This window comes from Odocoileus virginianus, chromosome 28 (assembly GCF_023699985.2).
Source record: "Odocoileus virginianus isolate 20LAN1187 ecotype Illinois chromosome 28, Ovbor_1.2, whole genome shotgun sequence".
In the NCBI taxonomy this organism is placed as follows: domain Eukaryota; kingdom Metazoa; phylum Chordata; class Mammalia; order Artiodactyla; family Cervidae; genus Odocoileus; species Odocoileus virginianus.
The window spans coordinates 24,214,116-24,225,698 of NC_069701.1; positions in this window are offsets into that span (position 1 = coordinate 24,214,116).

An 11,583-nucleotide genomic window follows, 5' to 3' on the forward strand; every position below is an offset into this window, starting at 1 on the left:
ACCTCTTTTCAAGTGATCACACTTACTTGTGGATCCCGTCCAGTCTTGGCTTTATTTTTTTTTAAACATATTATTCACTTCTTTATGGCTGCATCAGGTCTTAATTGTGGCACAGGAGTCCTCCTCTACAATCTATCAGCAAAATCTGTAGACTCCATGGCTAAAATTACCCGGCATCTAACCACTTCTGTTGTTGCCACCCTGGTTCTAGTTCCCATCATCTCTCTCATGAAGCATCTCGGTTCCCTCTATCTTGGTCATTGACGCACTAATGCTGTACAACCCACTCCAAATTCAATGATTTCAAACATTTTTTTCTCATGCTCAGTCGTGTCTAACTCTTCGTGACCCCATGGACTATAGACTGCCAGGCTCCTCTGTCCATGGGATTCTCCAAGTAAGAATACACTGGCGTGGGTGGCCATGCCCTCCTCCAGGGGATCTTCCCGACCCAGGGATGGAACCCATGTCTCTTACATCTCCTGCACTGGCAGGCAGATTCTTTACCTCTAGAGCCACCCACGAAGCAAGCTGGGCTGGACTTTAGGCTCAAGAGCAGGTTCAGGTCTGCTCTAAGCTAAGGCTTTGTGGGTTGGCTGTGGAAGGTCTGCTTCAGACTGTGAGCCCAAGAGTCATCTGCAGTCCTTTGTTCCACGTCTCCCATTCAGAGCCTAGGCTGAAAACACTACCTGGGGCATGTTCTTCTCATGGTGTCACAGAAGCACAAGCAGGAAAATCCAACAGAAGAGAATATTCCAGGCTTTTGTTCATAACACTTCCCTGGAGTAAGGGGTCACCTGGCTGAAAGTCAAGGCAGTTTGAAGTCCCTTACAGTAAATAGTGTAATATATTGTCAGAGGAAAGGAATAGTGGGAGATGGACAGCAAACAACAAATACCTTTCACAATATTTGACTCCACAGGGCTTCTCACTACACTGCACTGCCTATCAAATCTTCTGTCACGACCAAAGGCTGGGGAAGTATCGAGAAAAAAAGGAAATAGTTAAAACAGTGAATGAGAGCTTAACAGACACAGACCTGCAGGGATTTAAATCGCCTGCCACAGAAATTGCAATCTGAACGGGTGTTCCTTGGAGCTGTGCGATGCAGACAGGGGAACCTCCCAAAAGAAAGAGCTTTGGATTCTAGGAGAAGATGAAGATCATGTGAGAGAGAAAAAACTGAAACGGTTTTTTTAAAACACACACAAAATGTTGTTCTGTTGGAGGCTGCGTGTGAGAATCTGTGAAACATGCATTTTTCATAAAACGTTCATATGAACGTTTCATATGAACACTGTATCTAAAGAAAAAGAGTCTTCTGTCAAGATCATCAGTCCGTCCTTTTCAGTAAATGTAAGTCCAATATCATCTGGAGGGACGTGTTCTCTGTTGCGCTGTGTACAGAGCTCGATCCTGTTTCTGGGAGGGAGAAATGAGGCCCAGATCAAGAATGATTGTTGCTATGATTCTGCGTCTAAACAGGTATCATCCTTTTTTTTTAAGTCAGATTAGATTTTCTATAACAAAATATGTTTGCCTTTTCATACAGTTATTCTAGTCCAAGATACTTTAATTTTTAAATTTAAAAAAAATTTTTGGCCCTACCATGTCATGCAGGATCTTAGTTCCCAAACCAGGGATTGAGTTCATACCCCCTGCAGTGGAAGTCTGTAGTCTTAACCGTTAGACCTCCAGGGAATTTCCCAGAACACTTTAGTTTAAAATAACCTTCATTTTAAAGTGCTGCATTTAAAAAAAAATATTTTAGAACATGCATCAATGTCAAAATTTGCTAATTAAACCAACATCTCTTTCAATGTTTAATAATTTTCCACACTCAATAATATCATTCACTTTTGTCATTTTTCTAAAGCAAAATAAATACTTACTTCCCTAATTTCTCAATAAAATTCACCCAGTCATTCCTCTCTGTACCTCAAAACAACTTGAGTTTGAGTTTCTTAACATTTGAAAACATTTCAGCAGGTACCATATTTTCTTCAAACTGTGGGTTTTCTCCTGTGAAGTTTTCCCAAGATCTTATTTTATGGGAAGGAGGAGAGGCCACACAGGAGCCAGCTACTAATTTCCCACATGCAGCTGTCTTGACAGGAGGATTATTTCTAAAGAGCAATTTACAAACATGGGACAAGCACTGTCACTCTTCATTTTTAATCCTGTTTTCCCATCTGTGTCTAAGGAGTGTATAATGATGACCCAATTTGTATCAGTTTATGATGTTGATAAACATTTCAAATCTGAAGTACTTTAGACAAATATAGCTACTGGGATTGACAGTTATTTATGCCCATGAGGCTCTCAGAAGAGACTTAACATGCAAAATACAGTATTTCACAACTTGAAATGATTTTCATGAATGAACCATACTTGGGAGTAACCACTCTCTGTTGTGTGGAGCTTAAAAAGCAAACGCCTGCCAGATGGTGATGTCATAGTAACTAAAATCTGGACAGCCAGCATACTCATTACCACACACCTTGGCAAACGATGGTCAACACTCCAAAACCAAGAGATAACCAGAGAATTATATCAACACTACCCGAAGGGGATCATATATAAGGAGAAGGTGTCAACATTGGCCATCATTCTCTCCCTGAAGGCTCCTGTCTCAGAGGATTCTGACCAAGAACTAAGGCATTTTACTCCACTGAAATGATATTACTAAGAAGTAGGGCTCAGGGCTTCCCTGGTGGTTCAGTAGTAAAAGATCTGCCTGCAAATGCAGGAGACACAGGTTCGATTCCTGGTCCAGGAAAATCTCACACGCAGTGAAGCAACGAAGCCAAAAAGCCACAACTATTGAATCTGCGCTCTAGAGACTGGGAGCTGCAACTACTGAAGCCCGTGTGCCCTAGAGCCTGTGTGCTGCAATAAAAAAAGCCACCACAATGAGAAGCCCCCACTCACTGCAATTAGAAAAAAGTCAGCGGAGCAGCGAAAACCCAGCGCAGCCAAAAATATATAAGTAAACATTATTTTTTTTAAAAAGTAGGGCTCAGTTTGATAAATCAAGCATTAAACCAATTTTGGAAGCTATCAGAAAACTTGCTTTTGAGACAATAGCTTGCTTGCCTGGAGACCTAACAAGCAATTGTTAAAGAAACACAGTTCTCAAAAAAAAGTAAAAATAAAAAATAAAACAAACTCAAAAAAAGAAAAAAGAAACACAGTTAACTACGGTACAATCTTGATGGTGAGTTTAGATTGCTTTGCTAACTTAAGCCTTCAGCAGTAAGGAGCTACTTCAGTCTAGGTTACACCCTCCCTCAAGGCAGCTTGCGTCTACTGACTAGTCACTGCAGTGGTACTAGGGCTTGGCCTTTTGCCTGGAAACGAGGCAACCCTGCAGGACCATTCCAGCTCTCAGTCACAGCATTGACTGAGCTTGTGTTGCAATTTTATCACAGTCCTATCCAGTCCTGCGTCCCTACCATCCTAATAGATATCAGTCCTGAATGTACTCTCCTGTTAATCCCCTCCACGCCAACTCTCCAAACAGTTGGTCTCAAAAACCATTCCCAGGGCACGTAACCTGTAAGGTGAAAATCTCTGATATATCTGCACATTTCAAAAATCTTTTCTTCCTCTAATGTCATCTGTATCAAAATTCAGGGGTGGGGGGTGGGATGAAATGGGAGTTTGGGATCGACATGTATGCTGTTGATGTATGAAATAGGTAACTAGGGAGAACCTACTGTAAAGTACAAGGAACTCTGCTTAGCACTCTGCGCTGACCTAATGGGAAAGAAATCCAAGAAAGAGTGGATATATGTGCACGTATGGCCGATTGGCTTTGCTGTACAGTAGAAAGTAACACAACATTGTAAGTCATCTATATGCCAATAAAGATTAATTTTAAAAATAAATAGCTTTTTTAACTGTTAAAAAATTCTATGATGGGCACACACCTGATCAGAGGCTAATCTGTAACAGAAGAATATACGTTTCTATCTATTCTTTAAATGAATTCTAAGTACCGAAATTGCAAACACTAACGCTATGTACTGAATTGTGTCCCCTCCAAAATTCATATGTCGAAGTCCTAAGGGGCAATGTGATTTATTTGGGGCTTTTGGGAGATAATTATGTTTAAATGAGGTAATGAAGGGCTTACCTCATGATGGAATTAGTACTTTTATCAAAAGTCACTCCAGATATCTCTGTCTCCCTCCTTTCAACCCTCCCTGTCTTTCTTGAACCATGGATTTATACAGATATATAGCTATAAGCAGCTTTATTGATATCCAACTGATATATAAATACCTGCACATATTTAACATATATATATATGTTAACATATATGTTTAACATATATATATAATATATATATAACATATATATAATACCTGTACTATTTGAATAGTTTGGACACATGCAAACACCTGAGGCACTGTCATCACAACCACAATAATAGACATAACCAACACCTTCCAGAGTTTTCTTACGTCTCTTTAAAAAAAAAAGTTATTTCTTATTTATTTGTGTAATACCACTTAACGTGAGATTTACCCTTTTAAATTTTGACATGCACAGTACTGTACTGCTAACTGTAGGCACTGGTGTAGAGCAAATCCCTCAAACTTGCGCATCTAGCTTAATGGAAATTTTATAACAATTAACCAACTTCTGGTTTATCCCCTTCTCCCAGCCCCTGGCAATGACTATTGCATTCTCTGCTCTGTAAGTTTAGTTATTATTAATACCTCATACCAGTGGAATAATGTAGTATTTTCCTTCTGTGATTGCCTTATTTCACTTCGCATAATGTCCTCCAGATTTACCCATGCTGTTGCAAATTTCCTTCTGAAAATCCTGAAGCTGAATAATATTCCATTGTATGTATACACCAGTTTGTCTATCCATCCATCTTCCCTCTGTTTCTATTACAATGGAAGAGCTAATGGTGAAGGCTTACCTCTACTTGACAATTGAATATGAAAGTGGGAAAGAGTAGCAAAGGTCGCTCAGCTGTCACTTTGGGCTTCCTGTCAGATTTTTGGGGGGAGCCATTTCTTAACTGTTCAGTATCACCTCCACCGTCCTCTTTTCTACTCTCAGTGTCTACCAGTCATCAACACAGACCAAAGGCTGAGCCAGCTCTAGAAATAAATCCAGATCTGCTTAAGCCAATTAGCACCTTCATCCCTTCAGGCGACTCTCATTATTCCAAGACCAGACATGTGATGAGATTTAAGCCTATCTAATTAGGAGACAAGCTCTCAACCAAGGGTGATTTCGCCCCAGGAGACATCGGACAATGTCTGGAGACATTGGTTGTCACAGCTCAGGGTGGGGAGGATTTCTGCTGTTTGTACCTAATGGGTAGAGCCCAGAATGCTTCTTGTTAGAGTTCGTCACTCAGTCCTGTCTGACTCTTTGTGACCCCATGGACTGTAGCCCACCAGGCTCCTCTCTCCACACACTTCTTACCATCCTACAGTGCTCAAGACAGACCCCCACATCCCCAAATTAGACAACCCAAATGTCACTAGTGTCAAGTTTAAGAAATCCTAACTTAGGCATTAAAAATGTCATGCGCTTGAGAGGGAAAACAAGTTTAGAATAAAACTGACCTGGTAGGAAGTAGAGCAAAAAGGTGGAAGGACACATATCTGTTCCTTTACTGATGGTGTTACATCAGTGACCTGCTGAATCAAAGCTGAAGTCCAGGGACTTTCTATTTGTTTGAGCCAATTAATCCCCTTTACTTTTTTTATACCATTTAAAACTTTTTATTTTATATTGAGGTATAGCTGAGTAGGGCTTCCTTGGTGGCTCAGCTGGTAAAGAATCCACCTGCAATGTGGGAGACCTGGGTTTGATCCCTGGGTTGGGAAGATCCCCTGGAGAAGGTAAAGGCTACCCACTCCAGTATACAGTCCAGAATTCCATGGACTGTATAGTCCACGGGGTCACAAAGAGCCGGACACAACCTAGCGACTTTCACTCTATAGCTGATTAACAGTGTTCTGATAGTTTCAGGTGGACAGTGAAGGGAGTCAGCCACATATTTACAAGTATCCATTCTCCCTCAAACTCCCCTCCTATCCAGGCTTTAGCATAACAGTGAGAAGAGTTCCCTGTGCTCCAGTGGGTATTTGTTAGTTATCCATTTTAAATATTGCTGTGTGTATATGTCCATCCCAACACCTAAACTCCCTAACTATCCTTTCCCCCCATATCCGCCCCGCCCCCCTCCCCGGCCACCATAAATTCATTCTTTGAGTCTATTTCTGTTTTGTAAATAAGTTCATTTGTATCACTTCTTTTTAGAGTCTGCATAGTGAAGTGAAGTCGCTCAGTCGTGTCCAACTCCTTGCAATTCCGTGGACTATAGCCTACCAGGATCCTCAGTCCATGGGATTTTCCAGGCAATAATACTAGAGTGGGTTGCCATTTCCTTCTCCAGGGGAACTTCCCGATACAGGGATCGAACCTGGGTCTCCCTCATTGTAGGCAGACTCTTTACCATCTGAGCTACCAGGGATGCATATAAGGGATGTTATAGGATATTTCTCCTCCTCTGTCTGACTCACTTCACTCAATATGACAGTCTCTAGGTCCATCCATGTTGCTGCAAATGGCATTATTTCATTCTTTTTAATGTCTGAGTAATATTTCTTTGTATATATGTACCACATCCTCTTTAGCCATTCCTCTGTCAATCGACATTTAAGTTGCTTCCATGTCTTGGCTACTGTAAACAGTGCTGCAATGAACACTGGGGCACATGTGTCCTTTGGGACCATGTTTTTCTCCAGATACATGCCCAGGAGTGGCACTGCAGGGTCATATGGTAGCTCTATTTTAGCTTTTTAAGGAACCTCCATACTATCCTTCATAGTGCCTGTACCACTTTACATTCCCTTCAACAGTGTAGGAGGGTTCCCTTCTCTCCACACCCTCTCTAGCATTTACTGTTTATGGCAAATCCCCTTTATTTTTAGTAGTTTTCAGTTGCAACTGATGTTCCTCTAAACTGTTGAGTACTGTGTAAAAGAATGGGAAGGAGAAATGTAGATATGAAAAAAAAGGGAAAGAGAGGAAAGAATCTAAGATAGCAACTAAAGAGAACAGCAGCTACAGCCCGATCTGCAGAGAAAGACAACAAGCGACTGTCCACCAATCTGGTCTTTCCCACCTACCGTTTGGGAGTCACTGGAATTATTAACATTGGAGAGGATGAAAGACATGCATAATCATGATTTTGTCTTTCCTCAAGGAACCACAGACATTCATCAAGGAAATAAAACAAAGCATCTACCAAAAAAAGAGTACAGGGAAGATAAGAGAAAGGAATTTTTAAAAATATGACACAAAAAGCACAAACCATAAAGGAAACAGCTGATAAATGTGATCACATTAAAATTTAAAACTTTCAAATATCAAAAAAACACCATAAGCAAAAGGAAAAACACAGCACAGAGCGAGAGGAGATATTTGCAATTCAAAATGCATAAAATTAACAAAAGATTAGTATCCAGAATATGACTCCTACTCAGTATAAAAGCTGTGCATGAGAACGGTAAACACTAAATCCATGATAGAGATGACTGTGGAAGGATCAGAGAAGAGCAAGAGCAGAGAAGGGAACCAAAGGGATCTCAAAAGTATATAGTCATCCCTTGGGAGCCAGTGGGGGATTGGTTGCAGCACCCTCCATGGATACAGAGGGTCCACTGTGTTTCTCTGTTTTCTTTAATCTGAAGCAAATGAAGATAATGAAAGAAAACCAATGCAACAATTTAATGAAGCTGGGTGAGGAAAACATGACAGTATTTCTTAATATCTTCTATTCAAAGCTATGGTTTTTCCAGTACTCACATACAGATGAGTGAGAGTTGGCCCATAAAGAAAACTATGGAATAATTGTGGTGGTGGAGAAAACATGTGAGAATCCCTTGGACAGCAAGATGATCAAACCAGTCAATCCTAAAGGAAATGAACCCTGGGTATTCATTGGAAGGACGGATGCTGATGCTGAAGCGCCATCCTTTGGCCACCTGATGCGAAAAGCCAACTCATTGGAAAAGACTAATGCTGGGAAAGACTGAGGGCAGGAAAAAAAGAGGGTGACAGAGGATGAGATGGTTGCATAGCATCACCAACACAATGGACCTGAGTGTGAGCAAACTCCAGGAGATGATGAAGGACAGAGAAGCCTGGCTTGCTTCAGAGGTCACAGAGTTAGACATGACCTAGTGACTGAACAACAGCAGATCCTCTATTCTAATTTGTATGTTTCATATCAGTCAGTTCAGTCACTCAGTCATGTCTGACTCTTTGCAACCCCATGGACGGCAGTACAACAGGCCTCCCTGTCCATCACCAACTCTTGGAGCTTACCCAAACTCATGTGCATTGAGTCAGTGATGCCATCCAACCATCTCATCCTCTGTCGTCCCCTTCTCCTCCTGCCGTCAATCTTTCCCAGCATCAGGGTCTTTTCAAATGAGTCAACTCTTCACATCAAGTGGCCAAAGTATTGAAGTTTCAGCTTCAACATCAATCCTTCCAGTGGACACGCAAGACTGATCTCCTTTAGGATGGACTGGTTGCATCTCCTTGCAGTACAAGGGACTCTCAAGAGTCTTCTCCAACACCACAGTTCAAAAGCATCAATTCTTTGGCACTCAGCTTTCTTTATAGTCCAGCTCTCATATCCATATATGACCACTGAAAAAACCATAGCCTGACTAGACGGACTTTTGTTGGCAAAGTAATGTCTCTGCTTATTAATATGCTGTCTAGGTTGGTCATAACTTTCCTTCCAGGAGTAAGCATCTTTTATTTTTATGGCTGCAACTACCATCTGCAGTGATTTTGAGCTCCCCAAAATAAAGTCTGCCACTGTTTCCACTGTTTCTCCATCTATTTGTCATGAAGTGATGGGACCAGTTGCCATGATCTTTGTTTTCTGAATGTTGAGCTTTAAGCCAACTTTTTCACTCTCCTCTTTCACTTTCATCAAGAGGCTCTTTAGTTCTTCTTCACTTTCTGCCACAAGGGTGGTGTCATCTGCATATCTGAGGTGACTGATATTTCTCCCAGCAATCTTGATTCTAGCTTGTGCTTTATCCAGCCCAGCATTTCTCATGCTGTACTCTGCATATAAGTTTAATAAGCATGGTGACAATATACAGTCTTGATAGACTCCTTTTCCTATTTGGAACCAGTCTGTTGTTCCATGTCCAGTTCTAACTGTTGCTTCCTGACCTTCATACAGGTTTCTCAAGAGGCAGGTCAGGTGGTCTGGTATTCCCATCTCTTTCAGAATTTTCCACAGTTTATTGTGATCCACATAGTCAAAGGCTTTGGCATAGTCAATAAAGTAGAAATAGATGTTTTTCTGGAACTCTCTTGCTTTTTCAATGATCCAGCGGATGTTGGAAATTTGATCTCTGGTTCCTCTGCGTTTTCTAAAACCAGATTGAACATTTGTAAGTTCACGGTTCATGTATTGCTGAAGCCTGGCTTGGAGAATTTTGAGCATTCCTTGGCTAGCGTGTGAGATGAGTGCAATTGTGCGGTAGTTTGAACATTCTTTGGCATTGCCTTTCTTTGGGATTGAAATGAAAACTCATCTTTTTCAGTCCTGTGGCCACTGCTGAGTTTTCCAAATCTGCTGGCATATTGAGTGCAGCACTTTCACAGCATCATCTTTTAGGATCTGAAATAGCTCAACTGGAATTCCATCACCTCCACTAGTTTTGTTTGTAGTGATGCTTCCTAAGGCCCACTTGACTTCACATTCCGGATGTCTGGCTCTAGGTGAGTGATCATACCATCGTGATTATCTGGGTCATGAAGATCTTTTTTGTACAGTTCTTCTATGTATTCTTGCCACCTCTTCTTAATATCTTCTGCTTCTGTTAGGTCCAAACCATTTCTGTCCTTTATTGAGCCCATCTTTGCATGAAATGTTCCCTTGGTATCTCTAATTGTCTTGAAGCGATCTCTAGTCTCTAGTCTTTCCCATTCTATTGTTTTCCTCTATTTCTTTGCACTGATGGCTGAGGAAGGCTTTCTTATTTCTCCTTGTTATTCTTTGGAACTCTGCATTCAGATGAGAATATCTTTCCTTTTCTCCTTTGCTTTTCACTTCTCTTCTTTTCACAGCTATTTGTAAGGCCTCCAGACTGCCATTTTGTTTTTTTGCATTTCTTTTTCTTGGGGATGGTCTTGCTCCCTGGCTCCTGTGCAGTGTCACAAACCTCTGTCCTTTCCCTTGGCATCTCTAATTTTCTTGAAAAGATATCTAGTGTTTCCTGGTCTATCATTTTCCTCTATTTCTTTGCACTGATCACTAGGAATGCTTTCTTATCTCTCTTTGCTGTTCTTTGGAACTCTGCATTCAAATGCGTATATCTTTCCTTTTCTCCTTTGCCTTTCACTTCTCTTGTTTTCAAAGCTATTTATAAGCCCTCCTCAAACAACCATTTTGCCTGTTTGCATTTCTTTTTCTTGGGGATGGTCTTGTACAATGACACAATCCTCCACCCATAGTTCTTCAGTCACTCTATCAGATCTAATCCTTTGAATCTGTTTGTCACTTCTACTGTATAATCATAAGGGATTTGATTTAGGTCATATCTGAATGGTCTAGTGGTTTTTCTCTACTTTCAATTTAAGTCTGAATTTGGCAATAAGGAGTTCATGATCTGAGCCACAGTCAGCTCCCAGTCTTGTTTTTGCTGACTGTATAGAGCTTCTCCATCTTTCGTGGCAAAGAATATAATCAATCTGATTTCAGTATTGACCATCTGGTGATGTCCATGTGTAGAGTCTTCTCTTGTGTTGTTGGAAGAGAGTATTTGCTATGACCAGTGTGTTCTCTTGGCAAAACTCTATTAGCCTTTGCCTTGCTTCATTCTGTACTCCAAGGCCAAATTTGCCTGTTACTCCAGGTTATTATTTCTTGGCTTCCTACTTTTGCATTCCAGTCCCCATGATGAAAAGGACATCTTTTTGGGGTGTTAGTTCTAGAAGATCTTGTAGGTCTTCATAGAACCATTCAATTTCAGCTTCTTCAGCTTTACTCTTTGAGGCATAAACTTGAATTACTGTGATATTGAATGGTTTGCCTTGGAAATGAACAGAGATCATTCTGTTGTTTTTGAGATTGCATCCAAGTACTGCATTTTGGACTCTTTTGTTGACTGTGATGACTACTCCATTTCTTCTAAGGGATTCTTGCCCACAGTAGTAGATATAATGGTCATCTGAGTTAAATTCACCCATTCCAGTTCATTTTAGTTCGCTGATTCCTAAAATGTCGATGTTTACTCCTACCATCTCCTGTTCTTGTTTTGGCTCCATCTCTTCATTCTTTCTGGAGTTATTTCTCCACTGATCTCCAGTAGCATATTGGGCACCTACCAACCTGGGGAGTTTGTCTTTCAGTGTCCTATCTTTTTGCCTTTTCATACTGTTCATGGGATTCTCAAGGCAAGAATACTGAAGTGGCTTGCCATTCCCTTCTCTAGTGGACCACATTTTGTCAGAACTCTCCACCATGACCTGTCTGTCTTGGGTGGCTCTACTAAGGATGGCTCATAG